At 42.1% G+C, this 23,426-nt stretch overlaps 1 pseudogene; it reads right to left on the reverse strand.

Moving 5' to 3' along the window:
• Window positions 1-1,282: 1,282 nt before the first annotated feature.
• The window catches only part of LOC148128360 (vomeronasal type-2 receptor 26-like), a 24,514-nt pseudogene continuing 2,370 nt past the window's right edge, over window positions 1,283-23,426 (reverse strand).

The raw sequence follows: 23,426 nt of genomic DNA on the forward strand, positions 1-23,426 counted from the left end.
TGGTTTAGCCCCAAATCAGGTAGATCATGGCCCTCCAGCGGGGAGCACAAATGGAAACCATGGATGGTCATGGATTCAGTCCACCCTTGAGGGAGCCTAACTGGAAGACCACAATCCAAAATATTCTAACTTTCACTTTTTTATGGTTTTGATGATTTCCCTTGGCTTTCCCAGGTTGCTTATCACCTCCCCATTTTGTAAATTGTAAATTAAGAAGGCAATCATTGCTTAAAACCTTTATAAAATAATAAGAGAGTCCCCAACTCTGCTGTGATGAGACCAATCAATGCAACTAGCAAGAAGAATGATAATGTTACTGTCCTACCAGAAACATGCATAACTTTTGTTGCTGCTTCAATTTGTAGCAGCTGAAGTTTCTGGCTACCCTTCAAGGACAGCCCAATAGTAATAATTCAAGCAGGAGGTTACCAGGGTGTCCAGCAGGACAGGACATGTAGAGTGCTGCTTAAGTTACCAGAAGCAAAGTTGTCCAATTGAGTATCATCAGCATATCAAGGATACCTCATCTCATGTGAAAAAAATCAACTTCTCAGATTGAAATCAACAGGAACAATAGAAGACCTTTTTTTATTGAAATGTTTGCCAAGGCTGGATTCCTACTCTCATGTGGGTAGACACACAGGAGACATATTACATTGGGATACATGAGGGTTAAATAAGGTTTCAAAACTCCAGCCCATTAATATCCCTTATTTTTATTGGTTGATTTACAGGTGGACAATCTTCCTCTTCCCAGCATTCCATCCCAGTAGTTATTCATTTCCAGTAATCTCCTTCCCCTTAGCAGTTGCTATATCCAACTATTGTCAGCATTATTAATTTTAGTATGACAACTGATTTCTCGAACTGCGAACTATCTTCTTTGACCTGCCAACCAGCTTTCTGACCAGAATGTGTTAAGATATTTATAACCTTGTTATTTCCTTGCACATAACATTCTTACACAATGTATTACTTAATATCTTGTTATACTTTCTTAGATTACACAGAGGCTATACATTGAGTTATATTTGCTCTGTTCTTTAATGGAATAATTGTGATTTCTCTCACCTCCTGACAATGGATGAGCTTACTCTGGGGTCTTGTGTAGATGTGGAATAGGAGAGGGGACAGCACTGACCCCTGTGGTACCTCATATAAAAAAAGTCCAGGGTGGGGTCTCTCCTACCCAGTCACCATTGAGTCAAATAAGACAAGGACAGACACAGTATCTTAGTGTGATGACCCAGGGTCGGATACAAAACAAACACGGTCACAGAAAACAAGTGAAGCCCCTTTTATTCCTTCATTTTGCTTCCAAGCTCTGAATAGCTTTGACAGAAGACAAAAAATTCCCACACAGTTACAAGAAGAAAGAAAAAAGCAACAAAAAGCAGGCAAGGGCTGGAGGACATCCACAGATAACACACACTGGGAAGGATGCCAAACTCAGAGAGGAACCATAAACTAGAGATATTTCCATGCTTTGTTTCCAGCACTTGCCCATATGCATGTCCATCCTCTTATTCAGTTGTCAAAGCTGCAGCCCATGAAAAGGACCACGGTCCTCTCCTCCTTTGATTTTTTCTACACAAAAAGAAGGACTTGGATATGTCCATCTTGAATTTGATCCCCCTCCCAGAAAAAGGAATTTAGATGTTGTTAACTTATTCAATATCATAAAAGTTTTAAAGTAAAAGTTACTACTTTCCACATAAATCAAACATTCTTATGCCTCATTATATTTTCTCTCTGATTCAGATCAGGCCTCAGTAGGATAATGTAGCATTTGGGGAGAAAGATACAAGCCAAGAGACCAGTCCCAGAGGCCAAGATGGAGAAGATCTCCAGAGCCACCATGGACTTCCCTTTGGTGCTCAGGTAGCTGGGGAGGAAGGTGATCCAAACACTGCAAAAGACCAGCATGCTGAAAGTAATGAACTTGGCTTCATTAAAACTGTCAGGCAATTTCCTAGCCAGAAAAGCCACGGTGAAACTGATGAGGGTCAGGAAACCCAGGTAGGCGAGGACAGCATAAAACATTGAAGCTGAGCCTTCCTGACATTCAGAAATGATCTCACCAGTCAAGGAGTGGAAGTACAAGTTGGGAAACGGAGGGGAGATTACTAGCCAGGTGACACAAAGAACGGCTCGGATCAGGGGACATGCTATGACAATGGAATTGGTCAGTGATTTTCCTAAGAGTTTCCTTGACCTGTTCCCTGGTTTGGTGGCCATGAAGGCCAGAACCACCATGACAGTTTTTGCCAAGACAGAGGAAACTGCAAGAGAAAAGAGAATGGCAAAGGCAGTTTGTCGGAAGAGACAGGTGAGTGTCCTGGGTCGACCAATGAAGAGGAAGGAGGAGAGGAAGCAAAGCAGGAGGGAGACCAGGAGGAGGTAGGTGAGATCTCTGTTATTGGCCTTGATGATTGGTGTGTCACGATGTTTAAGGAAAACTGCCAGGACTCCCAATGTGATCATAGAGAGAGAAAGAGTGAGAGAAACTAAAGCATATCCCAGGGTATCCTGATAAGAGAGAAAGTGGAGCTTCTTGGCAATGCATTAGACCTTGTCCTTGTTGGGATACTGGTCTTCTGGGCAGGGATCACAGGAAGCTGCATCTGAAATAAAGTCACTTTACATTTGGTGGTATATAAAAAAGGGGCAAATCATCCTTCAATATTGATTTATTCAATATTGAAGGTGATTTTTCAAGAGGCAATTAGAATTTCTGTTTTTTTCTGGAGACTTCAATTCTCATTCAAGAAATTTAAAGAAAAACCAGAAAGTCCCTTTTCCTCTTGAAAAAGCACCTTTGGGACAAACAAGTTCTCTACTTTGGATTTTGGATTGATTCATTCTGACTAATTGCTTCTATAGGGAATAGCAGGAAGACAAAGTTAGGTGGATCTCCACTTTCTCCAATAGGTCTATCAACTTCCTGGGAGACTAATAGAGCTGACAGAAGATGCTCATCTTAAATAATAAAAAGTAAAACTTGACCCTCAACAACCCACTCCTTCACGGAAAGTTTGATTGCTGATTTTCTTGATGGGTTGCAAGAGAAGGACTAGAAAATCTAGAAAGGGAACCCATGAATTCTGCCCTGAAACTGTCGTGCGTTAAATTGCTGTGGAGCAGGAATGGTGGCTAGGAGGATAATTTAGATCCATCAACTCCAAGATTCTGCTGCAAAGGATGAATATTTTGAAAAATGTCAAATCCATTAAAAAAAACTTCATAGTTGTTTCTACTGAATGGTTTCCTTCACCTTGGAAGATCTACATTGAAAGTGTGCTCTACCTGTCTGATTAGAAATAGTCCCTTCTGGACAAGGGGCACATTGGTAGCAGCAAACTTCCTTGCCTTCTGGAACTCTCTTCCTCTCTCCTGCCTGGCACCTCTTGATGCCAGACCTGGCAAAGGGCACCTTCTAGAAGAGAAAAGAGAAATGCTATAGGTGGCCTAAGCAATTAACATGTTTCATGTATTCATTTGTAAATTTTTGTTTATGTAGTCAATATGTGACACTCCACACCACCGATAGATTGTAGAGATCAGAACTGGGACTTGGCACATGAAAGAATTGAACTTGGGAATTGAACTACAGCTTTCCTAAAACAACAGTCATGGGAATCTAATTGAATGGGAATCGTCTATGGAAACAGGTGTTGGCTGCTCTAAAGGCATCCTGGATTTCAAGCAGAACGTCAAATATTTTACATGCAAACCATGTTTTTCTAAACAGATGTTTGCCAAATTTCTGATTCAGTGACCTGTTTCCAATAAGGAGGAAGTTATGAATCCCCTGAAGAGAACGAGCCTGTTGCTGAATTTATTTGACCTTCCAGCTCACCTTTCCTGACCAGACAATTGCATTGGAGTTGATGGTGAAATCCTGGCCTGGGGGAGCCCCAGGATCTATTTGTCCAACTTTCACAGGGACAAACAATAAATTGGGGAGGAAAACCCAGTTCAGAAAATCATAACCAGCAGATCCCAGTCTATTTTCTGAGAAGGAGATTTCATCACCAGCACTGTTGTTGAACTGGACATTCCTCAAATAGGGAAGAAGCTGAAAGAAAAGAAAAAGAAATTGGAGTCATTGACTGAAAGCCCCAAATGAGACATAATGGCTGCTCTCATTCTGGGCTGGTCACCGTCTTAGGAGATCTTCATGAATATGGACAACTGGAGGACAGAAGGCAAAGGGGGACAACAACATGATTAAAACCTTTGAATAGATGAAGGGTATGAATAGGGTTCTAGAAGGCATTATTTTCGATCCTAAGCAAGAATGAGGAGTATGGGGGACATGCCCTCAAAGTGACAGGAGGGATGTTCAGAAATAATGTTAGAAAGGATTCCTTCACAGAAAGAGTAGAGGAAGCTTGGAACCAACTCCCAGTGTAGGTTGTGGGTCAATCATCAGTATCTGAGCTTAAGATAAACACATATCCATCATCCAACAACAAATTAAAATGAAATAAAAATAATTTGTAAAGAATAATAAAAAATAAATTAAAGAGAAATAAAAAAGATAAACTCAAAGGGCAGACTTGATGGACCATTAGGTTTTTTTCTGCTGTCCATTTTCTATGTTTCTGTCAGGGTTCCAAGTAACACACCCACAGCAAACAAAACTCCAAGGAAGGCAATTTCCTCAAAGAACAATTTTTTTGGATATATCATATTGGCACACGACTGGTACCGCAGCACCACTGTTCCGATCTGGAAGGGAAAGGGCAGCCCAGCGGACTGCTCCAACTACAGACCGGTCAGGTTACTGTCACACACTATGAAGATCTTTGAACGCGTTCTTGATAAGCGCATTCGGGACATCGTCGACATCAGCGTCAACCAGGCTGGATTCATCAAGAACTGCGGCACCACCGACGCCATCTTCGGTGTGCGGATGCTGATGGAGGCTCACAGAGAGAAGAAAATCCCGCTCCACACCGCCTTCCTAGACTTGGAAAAGGCCTTCGACCGAGTCCCGCACGATCTCATCTGGTACGCACTGCGAGATCACGGCGTGCCTGAGCTGCTCGTACAATGGGTCCAACTCCTATACAGATGTCACAAAAGCCGTGTAAAGCGGCAGCTGGGATATCAGAGGAGTTTAATATTACCGTCGGCGTACACCAGGGCTCTGCTCTCTCACCACTGCTGTTCATTCTGGTGATGGACACAATTACACACGACCTGTACACGCCCGCCCCATGGACGCTGCTCTACACCGATGATGTGTTCCTGGCCAACCTGTGCAAGGCTGAACTCGAGCACCGAGTCCAACAGTGGCACGACCGCCTCGAGCAGTTCGGGCTCCGGCTGAACCTAAAGAAGTCCGAATACCTGACCACTGACAATGAAATGACAGGCTCCATCCACGTGAACGGGCAGGAGCTACCGCGCGCCTCCACCTTCAAGTACCTGGGAACTACTCTTGGGGAAGAAGGCCTACTACAAACTGAGGTGGCAGCCAGGATCAATGCAGCGTGGGGCAAATGGAAGTCCGTCACGGGCGTCCTCTGTGACAAGAAGATGCCGATGCGCCTGAAGGTGAAAATCTATAACTCTGTGGTGCGCCCCGTGGCCATATACGGCGCAGAGTGCTGGCCGACGACCAAAGAAGTCGAAAGCAGACTCCAGATAATGGAGATGCGAATGCTCCGATGGTCGGTAGGCCTCACCCTACTCGATCGCGTCAGGAACGAAGAAGTGCGTAGACGGTTCAACGTCGTGCCCATCCCCACGGTCATGAGGCAGTCCCGGCTACGATGGTTCGGCCACGTGAGCCGCGCCAAGGAAGAATCCATCATCAAATCTGTAATGAAGGTGACTGTCGGAGGAGCGAGACCGCGTGGTAGACCTAAACAACGCTGGATGGACACGATCAAGGCCGATCTAGAGATCGCGAAGGCAGACCCGACACGCGTGGCAGACAGAGAGGTGTGGAAGCAGTACTCAAGGACATTAGCGGACCTCGCCCGAGCGCGAGACAAACGCTGAAGAAAAAGAAGAAGAAGAATCATATTGGCACAGGCTGGTGAAAACTGACTCTGACTATTCCTGAAGTTTCAACCTAATTAAAAGTAAATTTTTTTCACTTTCCCAAAACAATTAGTCACATGGTCCAATCATGCTACTGTCCAGTTGCTGGGTAACTTCTGTCCCCTCCTTCCAAGCACCTGCAGGAATGTCCTTGGTTCCCAAGAGAAAGTATTTTGTATCAGTTACAATACCCCAATTATCTCCATTCTCCCCTCCCTGTCGCTCTTCTTTGGTGTGTCAGCATAAATGTCTCAAAATGGCCTCAGACAGGCCAGCTTCAGAGTTGACAGTTTCTTTGTTTCTTATTAAGAATGTCAGAAAACGTTTCTTTAATTCTCTCTTAATCCTTCATCTCTTACTTCTTGTCCTGCCCTAAAGTGCTTTGGATTAGAAGTCAACCCCTTCTTCTCTGTGACAGCCCCTCAGATGTTGGAAGACAGCCATCATGTCACCCCTAATCTTACTAATTCATCAGGTACCGAGTTCTTGCAATGTACAAAATCATGAAAACCAAACTCCACAGTGAGCAAGCACTGAGGGGCACAGGGGGTGGGTGTAAGAGTGGAAGGACATTGAGGTGGAGAATTAAAAGAAGGAGGGGTATTTGGAGGAGTGAGCAAGGGGGCTCTGAAGCTGCCATGGCTGAGCAAAGTGGAGCTGAGCCTTTCAGCCTTATGAGCCTTCCTAAGATGAAGACCAGTTATAGACATCTGGCCACAAGAAATTCTTTCCTCCCAAGGGATGTGTGATGGAGAAGCAACTCAGTCAAATGGAAAATTGCATGGTTATAACATAAGAATCAAGGCTGGAAGGGAGAGGACGCTATAGGGTGAATCCTTAAAAGTGAAGGCTGGCAAGGAAAGGTGGTTATGCTGCCTTCCTGGCTAGAAAAAAAATAGAACCTAGAATGAAAGAGCAACTCATTTAGAAATTGTTGTGGGACCAAAATGCAGGACCCAGACAAATAATCAAGGCTCACTACTTAATTTGTCGTTAAGATGCACCTTGGAGGAATTTTCTCCAGAAATAATGGGAGGTACACCTGCAGAAAAAAGGATGAACTTATTATATTTATGCATTTCAGAAAGGAGGAGGAAATGATATTTTAATTCATACACATGTAACAAACTAAGTAAGCATGGACTTCCAGTTTGAGCTTCTTCGGCAAGAACTGAAATTCGTGATCGTGTGCAGTTTCGATCTGTGCTCACCACCGGAGCGCCCCGAGCCAGCTGGATTTGGGGCTAAGTCTTCCTGTAGAGGTGGTGAAGAGGGGGGAGACCACCAGCAGGGTTGAGGAGAGCCGCATCTCTCCTCTTCAGCTGACCATTACTCACTTTCCCAAAGGTGGTTGCAGCGGTGGTCAGAAATGGCCACCTCAAAGAAGAATGTGCAGGAGGGAGATAAGAAGAGAAAGTTTTGGTTGACTGTGTTAAACTGAAAAAGACACAACATAAGGTACCCTGGAATTTGAACTATAAAAAATGACGTTGTTCCCAAAGAAAACTTTGAGGCAGCGAAGGAGAGAGGGAAGGGAAAGCATCTGACTTTTTTTTTCTTCCCTTCCTTATACTGACAGCTAAGAGATTTAAATAAGAAATTGACAAAAATCCACTTTTACATCAATAGGCATTTAAGCTGAAAATAAAATGTCAAAGGAATAATAAACGCTTGGATACTCAAAAACTTTTAAAAGCAGGAAAGGAGAGAAAAGGAAAGAATAAAAGGGCAGGATCTGGAAAAATGGAGGAGACTGCCTGGAACTAAAAGGAACTTATAGTGAAACCTTAACAAGATTCCTAAAAGATAAATTCTAACTGAAACTTTGGAACAAAATAATAGAACCCCAGACACAGAAAGTTGGAAAAAGAAACAGTTTTGGATTATTTGGATTACTTGGTGATTGCAACGTTTCGATGAAGTCTCATTCATCATCTTCAGGCTTCTGTCTTCGGCTCTTGCTTCTCAGAGTGATGTGAGATTGCAGCTGCTTCTTCCTTTTAACTGCTAGTGGGGGTGGGACTTGATTGGGTGGGGGGTTGGCCGTGTTCTGATTGGTTGGAGGCGAAAGATTAGGGTATTTGTATGTGGATCTTTGGTTGTTCGGGTTTTCTCCCGCGTAAGATTCGAAGTATCTAGGCAACGTTTCGATGAAGTCTCATTCATCATCTTCAGGCTTCTGTCTTCGGCTCTTGCTTCTCACTCTGTGAGTGAGTGAGTGTGTGTGTGTGTGTGTGTATCTTTGTTTTCTGAGGGTTTCACCGGTACTTGTATGTGGATCTTTGGTTATTTGGGAGAAAAACCCAAATAACCAAAGATCAAGCCTGATGATGGCAGATGAGATTCTGCTGAATCATCACTACAACTTTAAAAGCACAGCTACTATGACATGGGAAAATACCCGAGCAAAGCCGAATGCCATACATACATACATACATACATATATATTAATATTTTTTTAAAAGTTTTTATTGTTTTTTGACATACAAACAAAACGACAAAACATAAAAACATCAGCTCCCCCATATTTTTATACAAACAGTGAGTCGGTTGGTCCATCAGTTTTGTGCATTCATCTCATAGTCACAATTACAATTACCTTATATAATACTCTTATTATCAATACAAACTTATAGATCATAGTATCACTATTAAAAAAAAGAAGTTTGACTAAACTTTTATTCGATCATGCCTTTATGAGATAACTATATTTTAAATAGTTTATTCTAAAACAAATCATATAATCATGCCAATTCTATCCTAAATAAGAGAAAAAAAAAAGAAACAGAAAACTATTATATAGATATAATATCAAATACCAAAAAAAAGAAAAGAAAAATAAAATCAATATTATTCCTTATTATCTAACATTTATATTTTTGTATTTCATCATTCAACCATTGATAGAAGAGTTCCCAAACTATATAAAATTGTTTATCTTCTTGCTCTCTGATTTCAAAAGTCAATCTACTCATCTCAGCACATTCCAATATTTTCTTTATAACTTCTTCCTGCAATGGAATTTTCTCATTTTTCCAATTTTTTGCAAATACAATCCTAGCAGCAGTCAATACATTTACAATCAAATATTTCAACTCTTTACTATAAATATCTGGTAAGATTCCCAATAAAAAAAGCTCCGGTTTCAAGTCTATATGCTTCTTTGTCATTTTTTCCAACCACATGTGGATTTTAGTCCAATATTTTCTAGCATCCTCACAAGTCCACCACATATGGTAGTATGAACCAGGTTTCTGGTGACATTTCCAGCATTTTTCGGATTTGTTCTTGAACATTCTTGCTATCCTTGTCGGGGGAAAATGCCACCTGTAAAACATCTTATACAAGTTTTCTTTATAGGCTGTAGACATTGTCATTTTATAATTTTGCAACCATAATTTCTGCCATTTCTCTAGGTCAATCCCATATCCAAAATTCCTCCCCCAAGCAATCATAGTTTCTTTAACTTGTTCTTCCTCCAGCTTAATTTCCAATAAATAACCATATAGCTTTTTAATCACCTTTTCATCAGTACCCATCAAAATCTTATCTAAATCAGTTTGCTTATCATAAAATCCCTCTGCTTTGGAATCCTCATAATACTTTGAATGTATTTGCAGATATGAAAACCAATTCATCTGTATACCTTGTTCCTCTAATTTTTGCATCGATTTAAGTTCACCCTTTTCATCTAATAATTCCCCATAGCTAACTGTTTGTTCCTTTTTATAGATTATAGGGTAAGAAAACGCTTCTATCGTCGATAACCAAACTGGTTTTCCCATTTTTTCAAATCTTGGGCTATCTGTTGTTTAAGTTTAATATAGTTGTTCTCCTTTAATGTACTACATCTTGACGTCAAATATATCCCCAAGTACTTAACCTTATTTGTAACTTGAATTTTTAACAGTTCTGCCAGTTCTTCTCTTTGTCTCAGCAACATATTCTTTGACAAAATCTTTGTTTTATCTTTATTTATTTTCAGACCGGCCACCTCCCCATAAGCCTCTATCTTTTCCAACAGCTTCGAGGCTGTTTCTATAGGGTCTTCCAAGATGAAGACTAGGTCATCTGCAAAAGCTTGTAGTTTAAATTCTTCCTTTTTAATTTTCATTCCTTTTATAGTTTTATCTTCTCTGATATTTCTATTCAACACTTCCAAAGTCAATACAAATAACAAAGGCGAAAGAGGACAACCTTGTCTTGTGCCTTTTCTTATATTAATAGAATCTGTAAATTCTCCCTCCATCATTACCTTAGCTGTTTGTTCATTGTAAATTGCTTCTATTGCTTGAATAAATCTTCTAGCAAAGCCCATCTGTTCCATTAAAAGTACCATAAACCTCCAGTTTACATTATCAAATGCCTTTTGAGCATCTAAAAATATCAAAGCCATTTGCTTTTCAGGATGCGCCTCATAATATTCCAAGGTGTCCAAAATTACTCTCATATTGTCTCTAATTTGTCGCTTTGGCAGGAACCCATTTTTATCTGGATGGATAAAGTTATTCAAATACTTTTTAAGTCTTTCTGCTAATATTGAAGCAAAAATTTTATAATCTGCATTTAATAAGGAAATCGGTCTATAATTCTTGATTTGAAGTAGGTCCGCCTCCTCTTTTGGAATAAGTGTAATATAAGCCTCTGACCATGTTTTAGGTATTATCTTTTTTAACATAACTTCATTCATAACTTCTAACAGTGGAATACACAATGATTCTTGAAAGGTTTTATAAAATTCTACAGGAAACTCATCTGGACCTGGTGCCTTTCCATTATTTTGTTTCTTAAGTGCTTGGCTTAACTCCGTCATTGTTATATTGCTTTCTAGCATTTCTTCAATCTCTTTAGGTATCTTAGGTAGATTTGCATTCTGCAGGTATTGTTTAACTTTCTCCTCATCAATATCTTCTTTCTTATACAAATGTTTGTAAAAATCATAAATAATTTCTTTTTTCTCTTTGCTGCCATGACAAGTTTTACCTTGGTCATCTATTAACTGCAATATTTTCCTCGACTCTTTCTCCTTTCTCAGTTTATATGCTAGCCATCTACCTGGCTTATTTGCATCTTCAAAATAATTCTGTTTAGCATTCTTAATTTTCTGTGCCAGTTCTTCTTTCTCTATTAAGTCTATTTTATGTTTAGTTATATCCAGTTTCAATTTGACGTTTTTTCTGTGTGGTATTTTCTGCAATTCTTTTTCGAGTCTTTTATATTCATTCTCCAAGGCTTTAAAGGTTTGCTTTTTCCTAATATTCTTTTTTCTTGTATAGTCTATTATCAAGCCTCTAGCATAAGCCTTCATTGTGTCCCAAACATTCTGTATTGAAGTATCTTCTTTTCTATTCTCTTTAAAGAAAAAAACCAATTCTTTCTCCATCCATTGTATAAATTCCTTCTCCTTTAAAATAGTATTGTTTAATGTCCATCTCGATCTTTTTTTTTGTCCCTTCCATTTAATTGTCAATGGGTTATGATCAGCCCAAGTACTTGTTTGAATATTTACTTCTTGAATACTAGATATTAAGTCTGTTGAGATCCAAATCATATCCAGTCTGGACCATGATAGATGCCTATTTGAATAGAACGTATATTGCTTAAGTTTAATATTTCTTTCTCTCCATATGTCTTTTAAAGTTAATTCATCTATCATTTTAAAAAAAGATTTAGGAAGAGTTTTTCTATTATGCTTTACTGCTGTTGCAATATAATCAAGTTTATTATCCACAATTCCATTAAAGTCTCCCATCATAATTATATTAGCATAGTCCAGTTCAGCCATCTTGGTATGTAGTTTTTTATAGAATTCTTCCTGTTTATCATTCGGGGCATAAATTGCAGTCAAAAGTATCTTTCTATTATTGTCCATTATTTCTACCATTAATATTCTCCCATCTTCATCTGTATAAATCATTTTTGCTGGGATAGCCTCTTTAATATATAAGACCACCCCTCTTTTCTTGCATTGAGTCAAAGAGGTAAACAATTTCCCTAATTTTGGTTGTAATAACAATTGTTCATGTTGCTTTTTAATATGTACTTCTTGTAGACAAATTATGTCAAACTTTAGTTTCCTTAATTTATGGAAAATCTTCCTTCTCTTAACAGCTAAATTCAGTCCATTTATATTCATTGTAATCAGTTTTTTCTCTTCCATGATTATATTTTATATTTAGATTTAACCACTCTCGTGGGTCTTGCTTCACGTTGATCTTTAATATCCACTTGTCCACCTACTGCACCTTCTTCTTTTCCAATCTCCATTTGTTCCTCTTGGGATTCAATTGGTGGAACCTCCTTTCCTGCCCCTCCTTCTCTCCCTCCAAAAACTTCTGCATAGAACAGTTCTGCTTTCTCAATTGAATCAATTCTATGTCTCTGTTCCTGCCACGTAAACATCAATCCTTCTGGGATCAACCATCTGTAAGTCACCTCTTTTTCCAATAACATTTTGGTCAGGAATCGATATTCTCTTCTCATCTCTCTCACTCTTCTAGGTATTTGTTTTAAAACCAAAATTTCTTTACCTTTGTATTTCAATATCTTCTCTCTTGCCACTTGTAATATTTGTGTCTTCATGGATTTTTTAATAAATCTAATATGAACTTCTCTGGGCAGATTATTTCTCATCGCATATCTTGTAAAAACTCGATATATCTCATCTATTCCATCCATCATCTTCTCTTCTGTTATCTCCAACGCATCCGCCAAGATTCCTACCATTATCGCAGCCAAATCTTGTCCTTTTTCTTCTTCTATATTTTGAAATCTGAGATAAAATTCTGATCTATCCAACTCCCACTTCAACATCCCACTTTTTTCTTGTTCAATCACTGTTAATCTATTATCAATATTTCCAATCTTCTCCTCTCTTCGTTTGCCCCCCTCTTCGACTTTTTGAAGTCTCTCCTCATATTTTACCATCATCTGTTGGATACTTTCCACTTTTTCCTCCGTCCTCCCTGTTCTTTGTTCAATGGTATCTATTTTTACCTTAAGATCTTGAATTCCTTGCATAATCATCTGAAAAGATACTCTTTCTTGTTCTTTTTCTTTTTCTTTATCTTGCTTTAACAATGTCTGAATTGAGCGCTGTCCAGATGGTGGGGAGGCAGAAGCAGACATAGAGGCACCCGAAGATATAAGTTTCTTACTCATTTTAAATGGTTCCAGCTCTTCAAGTTCTTTCAAATTTTAATCCAAAAAGGGTATGCAGTTATAATCCAAGATGAAAAGGCCAACAATAAAAAAGTCAATAATGAGAGAAAAAGAAGAAAAACATGAAAAAGAAAAAGGGAAAGAGCAAAAAAAGAGAAAAAAAGAAAAAAAATTCTTCAAATTCTTCCTGACCTTAATCCACAAAAGAGAGTAAAAATAAGAATAAAAACCCAGTAATAATAATAATGAACAAGGCCAAAGCCAAAAAAAAGGAAAAGAGAAAAAGAGAGAAAAAACAAAACAAAAAACAAGAAAAATAAATTTCTTCAAATTCCACACCTTAATCCAGCCAAAAAGAAAACCTCAATTGAAAAAAGAAAAAAGAAATAGTCCATTGATGTACATTAAAAAGAGAAGCAGAATCCAAATAGAAGGGAGAAAAAATAAAGTAGAATAAATCAAAATAAAAGAAAAATAAAAGAAAAATTCAGAGGCTTCCCTTTGCAAATAATTAATATTAAAAGCACCTAAGCTATGCCCACAGAACCGGTTGTTAAAAAATTTGAATCCCGTCCCTGGAAGAATGGGCTTCATATGGGTCAATGGCAACATGTTGCTCCTAATAAATCTTTTGGATCCTTTTGGAGCTTGGCTTGAGGCTCATGATTTAATTAGGGCAATCTCTGGAACCCTGACACTGGTTTTATGCAGATTTGATGCAGGGATATCATGCCATAAAGATATTTAACTCAGGAAATTGACATGGGGAGCTTCCTCTCTAAAGATCTGTGGCCTGAATAAGATCTGTCTTGACTTGAACTGTCCTGACCCAACCTAGTTCCAAGAGAGCAAACACAAGACAAAGGCAGCAGCACAATCTTTTACTGGTTCAGCTAAGAATTCTATTTCTTCACAGATAAAAGGCTGCTTCCAACTAATCAGCTCTGACAAGAAAGAGCCTTGCCAAATTTTTGCAAGGCTGCCAAAAAACAACAGATAAGAAATAGTTTTCAGTACAACAGTCCTAAAATACCAACTGTAATGTCCACAATGCTGAGTTTCAAAACGTCTTTTCTTCCTACAAAGAATGTTCTCTGCACAGCTGCCTTTTATCTTCTTGAAGGAGGGGCCATTACTTGCAGCCTTACTCCTGAGTTGCCCGTGCTGTTGTAGCTGCTCTTTCCTGCGAGCAACCCTGCGTTCACATGTGCACTTGGCACAGGCTCCTCGGGAACCTCCTCATTGCTGCTGCCAGCCCCCACAATCTCTGAAGGCAGCAACTCACTCCCTAATGGTCCTGGCCCTCATGTGAGTCCTTGCTCTCCTCAGCCATCTGCACCTTCTGTCGGATAACCACCACACCAACTCAGAAGGCAGAAACAGTCCATTGACTTCATGTTTGAGGGCAAGGTATAGTTTTGCCAAAGTCAAAGGAAGCACAGTAAGGCAAACCTAAGTTTGAGGTTCCCGTGTCAATTGCCTCATAAGCCACCCCTTTTTCCCAGGCCTGTCCTCCCATTGGCCCCTCATGCCCAATCATAATCCAAGGAGAAGTTTTTGACAGTTCTTGGAATGCAGCTGCACTTTTCTCTCTGGCCGGTTGTCCTTCAGATGTTTTCTCCAGCTGGCCCAAAGTACATCAGAGGTGCTCCATTCCCCTTCCCAAAAAGCTTCCATCCACTCTAGCATCTATGGCAGGCTGGCACTGAAGTAAGACAAAAGAAGAAGTGAGGTGGCAGATCTGACACCCAGAGATTACCTGCCAGGACTGGACATTTGAGATCCTCTCTCCAAGTCTCAGTATGGATGGTTGCCCTCTGGATCCATGCATTGCATGTAATGCGTGTGCCAGAGCATAAATGGCATTGTAGATATTGTAGCTTTCTCCAGTCATGCTTGTTTCAAACCAGTAGGATGGCAGATTCTGTACATTCTCCTTTCCTGTACATGGTTTTTTCCCCTTTGGAGGGGTCTTTCCAGGCTTGTGGATGCTGCAGTCAAAGACCCATTCCCACCATAATGGGAGAAAGACATCTTCTTGTGGGTTCAGAGGGTCTAAAGACAGGAGAAAACGGCTGAATTCTGAGACATCCCCAGTGTGGTGCCTAAAATTCAAAGCCCCATGGAAGGGCTTTATCATTTTCAACAGATATTGAGATTTCAGCATATTAAGTTTCCAATTGGATGTAAAGATCCAAACTTTCAGAAATGATGCTTTTCTAAGTATGCCATAAAAATGCACAACTGCCTGTACATTTGCAATAGTATTAGAGTCTCCAAAGAGAATAATCACTTCCCCCTTAGTCCAGGTGTTGAAAATATGTTGTAATTTTGAATTTGAAGTAGCAGAAAAATCAGTTTTCATCACTTCAGCAAAAGCCAGGCAGATCTCCTTCTCCTTGAGCATTGGCACCAGAGATGAGGTGAAAAGTTCTCCATCATCATTTTCAGGGGCCACCAGCCCAACCCAGTTCCACTGGAAATACAGGAGCAGCTGGACTAAACCCACATACTGAGCAAATTCCTTGGGATTGATCCGGAAGAAGGAAGGATAAACTCTTCTCTCTCCCACAGAGAACTCAAAGCCAACACCAAGCTGGAGAAAACGAAGATCCTCTTTTAGAGACAAAGTGTTGACTTGCAAAGCTTCCCTGACCTGCTCCCGAGTTTCCATAGGCCGGGGGATGGGCCTTGCAGCTGCACCAAGGAATTCACCCCTCAGTCAAAACAGGACACAGCCTTGCCAGCCAAAGTCAAGGCCATCTCCATGGAGACCCACAATGACTGGAGGGAGTGACTTATATGACCCACAAAATTGCTTCGTTGGATAATGTGACTGGTAACACACTTTGGGGGGAGGGGAGAAAGGGTCACAGCCAAGGTGCAAATTGAGTGAAGTGAGAGCTGGCTTCCCATAGGTAGAGCCAACATGGCGCTCCTAATAAACCACTGGATTTTTCTTTCTAAATGGCTTGAGACTGCTAATTTTATGATGGAATTGGTCAGAACCCTGACACAATGTACACTTTAATGGTGACATTAAGGGCCCCCATTGTGTGATTTCTTGTCCCACCAGTCAGATTTACTCATTGTGAGTGGAAAGCTTCATCTTCCTCCCTTCTAAGGAAGAGACATCGGTTACCTATTTTGCCTGGCTGTGATAGATCATAAGTCAAAGGAACAAAACATCCACACAGAGAATAAACTCCATTGACAGGTGCAGAAAGATGATAAACTTCTAGGAATGTCAGGAAGTAATTCCTCTTTCAGAATTATATCAATATTTCCTTGTAGTTATATAAAAATGTATCTTCACATAAAAAATACAGAAATCAACTCAATTGTAGAATGAATGGTCAAAATCAAATAATTCTGATGTGTGTCCGCTCGCAACACCTTTGCTTTCATCCTTAGCTTCTGTGTGTGTTTCTGTTCTTTGTGTGTTCCATATTGTATCCAGTGCTTACCTGTGGGATCTTGAAGATGCTGAAGATGGAAGCCATCAGCCTTGAGGATTTGGGCTCATCACATCCAATGGCAGAGAGTAGAGGGTCCTTCATGTAACATTTATAACCTGGAACCATTCGGCCTGGTGTGGAGAGCAGGGAGAGGCTGATCCAAGAAATCCACCACTCCTTTTGGTAATTGTTTTGGATGTTGAAGCCAAGGGTGATGTTGGGGAGGAGAAACAGATCCTTGTTGACTTCTTTAACTGCAAACATTAAGGCCAGGAACTGTTGGAAGTTTTGGGATATAAGCCTATAGTGAGAAAAAACAGAGGGGGACCTTGCAAGGAAATCCTGCCTGCAGGTGGACTTTGCCTTGTCATATTTTGGGGGTTAGTTTTCAACAGCAAGTCCCAAGTTTCATTATTAGGATTAGTGAGAGAGGAGAAAGGCCCTATCTCCATATCATGGAGAATTTTATACGATTCTACCATCCCTTCCTTCTTCATATGTCCATGAAGATTTTCAATCATCCAGGTCATAGTTGCATCAAAAGTGGCTTTTATTTTGGAAAGGCAACTGGACTGATTTTTGAGAAAAAAACAAAATGTTTCACCTTGGACGTTTCATCAATTGTATTGGATGTATGCGTACGGAGATGGAAGTTACAGCTACTGCCAGTTGAGATTAGTTGGTGGGAGGGAGAATGGAAAGGTTGTGTTTTCTTTGAAGTCAACTGGTTTTAATGCTCTGTGGGTGCCATGGTGGGTACTTGGGGGTTTACTTGTGAGCTCAGGGTGACCTGAGTCAGAAGTGTGGAATCTTCTTGGAACAGCCAAATGGACTGCATCACAAATTGGGGGATAGACATTGTCTTATCCCTCCCCCTCTGTTGAGGATGGGTTGCTCAGTTCTAACATAGATGGCCTCTTTGACCCCTCTTTCAAACCAATGGTCTTCTCTATCCAAAAGGTAGACCTTGCTGTCCTCAAAAGAGTGACCCTTATCTTTCAAATGCAGATGGGCCACTGAATCTGGTCCTGATGGCTTAGATCTCCTATGTTGTGCCATGTGCTGTTGAAGTGGCTGTTTTGTTTCCCCAATGAACAGATCTGCACATGGCTCACTGCATTGTGTTGCATATACCATGTTGCTCATTTTGTTTTTTATCCTTAAGTTTCTGCCTTAACGTATTCTTGGTTGTTACTCTCTCCCTTGTCTGTAGCAGAGGAGGTCATGCTGGGTCATGTTTTGGATTTGATGAAGGCCCAGCTAGGATAGCCACAAGTTCTGGGGGATTCCTTGAGGTGTTTTAGTTCTTTTTCTTTTCCTTCTTTACTAGTAGGCAAACTTTCAGCCTGGTTGATCACTCCCAATTTGTGATACATCTTGTTTTTTCCTCCAAAAAAAAATCATCCCAGTTGCCCTTTCAAAATAAAACCTCCCTTCTTCAGTTTGCTTCCATGACTGGAATCCTCCCCAATTGCTTCTCTTCCACCCTAATCAATTTGAGTCTCTCTTGGAGCAGCTTCTTCAGGTCTGGTCACCTTTGATAACCCAAAGACTCCAGTGGGGGTCACAGCACAGATGGAGTGAATTCATGAGAAATTTTGATTCTCAAACTCAGGGATTTTTTTCAGTCCCCCACATTGGAAAAGGACTGAGCTTTCTTGGGGGGGTGGTTTAGACCATGATTTTATCTCCAAATAAACATAAATGAACCTCTTTACCAGGCCAGCAAAGTCTCCAAGGTGTTTTCCCTCTCCACTTTCATATGGTGTATAATCATGCAGAGGAAGACTTCTGCAAAGACTGGGAATTCTAGCCTATTTCATGAATTTGGCTATTTATTGAGGAAAGGACAGAAATCTGATCTATACAAAGTTGTATACAAGGATCTGTGGAAAGGGAACTTCATGAGGACAGTGATGACACCCAAGCAGGAAAATCCCAAAGGGAACACCAGGCCAGCCATAAAACAAACTTGCATAGGAAAAGAGATTTAATAAAAGGTATTGAAAGAAGCCCCCTAGACAAAAGCCAAGTAATTAAGAAAGCTAGGGAAACAAGAAAAAGAAATCCCTTACAAACAAAAGGCCATGCCAAATCAGCAAAACAAATAGACAAAAGACACATAGCAGACAGGAGATTGCCACTAAACAAATATAAGAAATGAAACTAATAATCCAATCAAACCATCCCGCAGAGTTTACCCTCTGACGGAAATGAAGACAACCCCCTGACAGGATTTAAAACATTAAGCACTCACACACAAAAGGAGAAAAGGTATAAAAATCAGGAGTTTATTACACAAAGCTGGCTAGCCCCAGGAACGCAGACTTCTTGCTATCTCTTGCCTTCCTGAAAATTAAAGCAACCTGCTTCCAAGTAGTTTTCTGTGTCCTTGTACTGGAGCCCTCCCAGCAGGAAAAAGAACCCTTGGAAGAAAGGCATTTGCCAGCCTTTCAACAATTGGCGACCACGAAGGTTTTCCAGCCAACCCTGCCACCGGACCGGGCCCACAGATCCAAACCCAGCCGGCATGGACCTTCTTTGTCCAGGGAAAACATCCACGGACCCAGCCCGGAAGGCATAAGGGTAGTAAAGGGAGTCCTTGGGCTTTTCTGCTCAACAGCTGCTTGAAAGCAGGTGAGTACCACTTCAAATTTATAATCTTACTAGGGAGGGGAGTGGAAGCTTGAGTGTACCAGGTGTGTGAGTGTGGGTTTTCTCTGCTGAAACAGTGGGACCTCACCTCCTCTGTGATTGCCAGCCGCACCCCAGCCAGCTGCTAGCTCCAACAAGCTGTGACCGGCTGGTTTTGGGAATGCAAGGGGTAATCACAGAGTGTGAGTCCTTCTGAAGGACGTAAGAAAAACCGAGTGGGCTGAGAAAGGAACTGTTGTTGGGAAATAAATAGAAAGCAGAATAAATAGTCCCAATGCATCCCGCAAGTAAAGCCCTGTGCATTTAGAAGGGGCCCGTACCAGCTGCTGGCAAACAAAATTGGAAATAGTTTGCCTTACAAAGCAGAGCAGGTCCTTCCGGATCCCCACCTTTAAGGGAGATCTGAAAACTGATGGCGGAGTGTAGGAAGGGGCCCGTATCGTGCTGCTGGGGGGCAGATGATCCTCCAAGATCCCGTTTTTTAGGGGGGTCTTAAAACTGACGGCAGAGTTTCCCTACAAGAAAGGGGCCCGTACTCCGTGTGTAGGGAAACCGGAGTCCTTTCCAGACCTTTTTTGTCTGAAAACTGACGGCGGGAGCCCGGCTAAACCAAAGTAATCCCCACATCAGGTAGGGAATATGGGAAGTTGTAGCTCGAGGGCAATGGAAGAGACCCCCTTGGATAAATTACTTGAGGCTTGGGACAAAAGGCAAGTGCCTGTCCTAACTGGAAGTGAAAAGAATTTGCAAAAAGTGGGCTAGCAAAAAAAAAGTGGGCTTTATTGCGAGATGACATGGGTAGACAAATTTGGCCTGATAGTGGTACTTTAGATTATAAAACCCTGAAAGCACTTAGAACATGCATTAAGCCCAGCCAAATACCCTATTGGTACTGCTGGGCTGAAATTGTTAGGACCAAAGACCTGACCAAGAAAGAAAAGAAAGAAAGAAAAGCCTGAAACCCATTTCAGGGAAGGGAATACTGAGGCACGGATTATGGCTTCCCTTTTAAGCAAGCCAGTGCCAGGCAGAAATAGGGGACAACTAGAATATGTTTTTACCCACACGCCCTTCTCTGCCTCTGACCTAGTCATCTGGAAAAAGGATACCCCAGCTTTCAGGGCTGATCCTCAAACAGTTATTAAAACCCTGAAATCTATCATAGACAGCTATAATCCATCCTGGGGTGACATGACTCAGCTGTTACAAGTCTTTTTAATGAAAGACGAACTATTAAAACTGTTTGGAAAAAAAAACAAAAAACAGACCAAATAGCCAAACCACCAACTATCCCTGGTCAGGCAGCCCCAGCCCACATCGCAGGGCCAATACATCGCCCTGACTGGGATTATAATGATACCAATCAATGGGACAAATACCCTAGAGCAAAAGATAACTTACTAGAAGCTCTAGAGGAAATAAGAAAAAAACTTTTAAACTAGTCTGAATTTCAAAAAAAAAACAACACAAAGGGAAAAGGAAAACCCTGATGCCTTTTGGGTCCACTTGTCAGAAGCAGCTACTGCATATGCCCACCTAGACCTTAGCTGCCTGAAGGACCAAAGGATTTTAGCTTCAGCCTTCGTGGATCAGTCCACCTTAGATATTAAAGAACATTTCCACCGCTTCATCTCTAACTGCCCAACCCCTTAGACATAGCAGAGTTGCGCAGGATTGCTAACTTTGTCTATGATCAAAGAGACAAGCTGAAAGAGGAAGAGAAAGATAGAAAGAGATGAGTAGAAAGACAGGAAGACTTTAAAATGTTTGCTGTAATGAAACATGATGCCAGACAAATGCCAGGTAAAACCCCGTATAATTCAAAGAAATGCTAGTATTGCGATAAAGCAGGATGGTTGCAAGGCAAATGTCAGCATTGTTATAGATGCAGACAGGAAGGTCATTTCAGCAAGCAATGTAGGCAACACCCCCCGCAACCGGTATCACCCACCACCTAGAAACATGAGGCCAGGCAATAAACCAATCCATTACACTGAGCAACAAAGTTTCAGTCACCAGGCACCACCCAGCGCTCCCTTTCCTCCAAAAAATAATAACAATAGACATCTATGGGAGCAAAAGGAGAGAACAAGACTTACCCCTTCTTGACTAGAGCATGATAATGAAAACACTGAATTCATGGCTACCTTCAATGGAGTAGCTATCCCTTTAAAAAACGGCCCAGAAGGGGAACCCATTGTTACTATCCTTATAGGAGGAAAGAAATACAATTGCTTAGTTGATACCGGAGCCACCTCTTCATTAATTACTGAACCACCATGTTAAGTTTGGGAAAAGAGAGGCTGAACCAGAGCATGAGTGCAACAATACTTTATTATAACAATAAAGGGCTGACCGTGCTTGCCACACCTGGAACTGGCTCGCAGCAATCAGCAACTGGTTGGACCCCGCAGCCTGCTTTTATAGCTGGCTGCTGGGGAGAACCAACCAATGAGTGAAGGGAAGAACGCCCATCGCCAAGTGAGTGGACCTGAGTGAGAACTCCTAGAGTTCTCAGGACATAACACCCCTTCCCCCAGATGCGAACACGCATAGTCTTGAGGTAGGCAGGAGGTTTATGTTGGCGCCCGGAACGGCGCAGCTCTGGAACGTTGTCTGTCCGTTCGGGGTCTGTCTGGGAAGGCAGAGTCTGCAAAGTGTCACCAGTGTGCCCCTCAGTTCGGGCATGCCCGAAGGCTCGTAGGGTTAGTCACTGGGGACGTGCTCGTAGACTGGATCGGGCTGGTCAACCGCCTGGGCGCCGCTGTCCGTGCTCAGGCTTTCGGGATCGGCTGTTGGTGTGAACTGGTCGCTGGGCATGATGTGGATGTGGGGCTGATGATGAGGCCTCCCTTCGTCTGGTGACTCTGGGTCTCTGCTGGCGATGGTGCTGAGGCGCCTACGCAGTTGGTCTATGTGCCTCCTCCAGACACGGCCATCCTCCAGTCTGACCCGGTACGATCGGCGGCCCGGTGATTGCTACGATCTCGCCCGGGATCCACAGGGGTCTCCAGCGAAGTTCTCGCGAATACTGGCTCCTGTAAGATAAAATGTCTAACCCCGATGTGGAAGCGAGGGAGAGTCAGGGCAGTATTGTGGTGAAGTCTGTCAATACAGTCCTCAGACGCCTGCCCATCAGGAGCTCAGCTGGGGACTTATTGGTGACTGAACAAGGAGTTGAGTGTTGGCTCATCAGGAACCGCTGAGAGTTTGTGGTGCCAGTCATCCTGTGCTGAACCTAGCCAGGCTTCTTTAGTGGTCCTGACGGCCCTTTCAGCCAATCCGTTACTGGCAGGATGAAATGGGGCTGTGAAAACGTGGGCGGATACCCAGGTTGGCAGCGAAACGGCTGAACTCAGTCGATGCGTAACTGTGGGCCATTATCGGAGACAATGGGTCGGGTAGCCCGTGCGTTATGAACAGGCGTGTTAACACGTTGGTGATTGCTAGTGTGGTGGTCGTGGATAGCTGTGCTACGTCAATCCATTTGGAATAGGCATCCACGACCACTAGGAACATCTTCCCATGCAAGGGGCCAGCCAGGTCGATGCTGAATTCTGGACCAAGGAGCGCTGGCGCTTTCCCATCTGGTAGGGGTGGCAATGGGGGAGCAGGATGTGCATTCCTGGCAAATGCTGCAGGAGCTTACCCAATTGACAACGTCCCCTCGTCGAGACCAGCCACCACACGTAGCTGCGTGCTAATGCTTTCATTCTCACGATGCCAGGGTGTCCCTCGTGCAACGCCTCCAGAACTCGGGTGCGCAGTGAGGGTCGGGATGACCACCGAGTGCCCCATAGTAGACAGCCCTGCAAACTGGACAACTCCTGCATGCGAGTCTTGAAAGGTGTGAATTTGTTTTCAACATTGCCCCCTGGCCACCCCCTCCTCACCCAGTCGAGCACCTGGGCGAAGCGTTTGATCTGCCTTGGTTTTAGCAGCAATGTCAGGCAGTGATGGGCAGGTCCAACTGGGTGATCTCGAAAATATAGCGTGGACAGGAGCAGGGTCTTCAGCCGGAGCCGGCAAGGGGCAGCGACTGAGAGCGTCAGCGTGGGACAGTGTTTTACCCGGGCGGTGTATAAGTCTGTAGGA

Source organism: Pseudonaja textilis, chromosome 1, assembly GCF_049901715.1.
Source record: "Pseudonaja textilis isolate UNSWEBS1 chromosome 1, rPseTex1.2, whole genome shotgun sequence".
Lineage (NCBI taxonomy): Eukaryota > Metazoa > Chordata > Lepidosauria > Squamata > Elapidae > Pseudonaja > Pseudonaja textilis.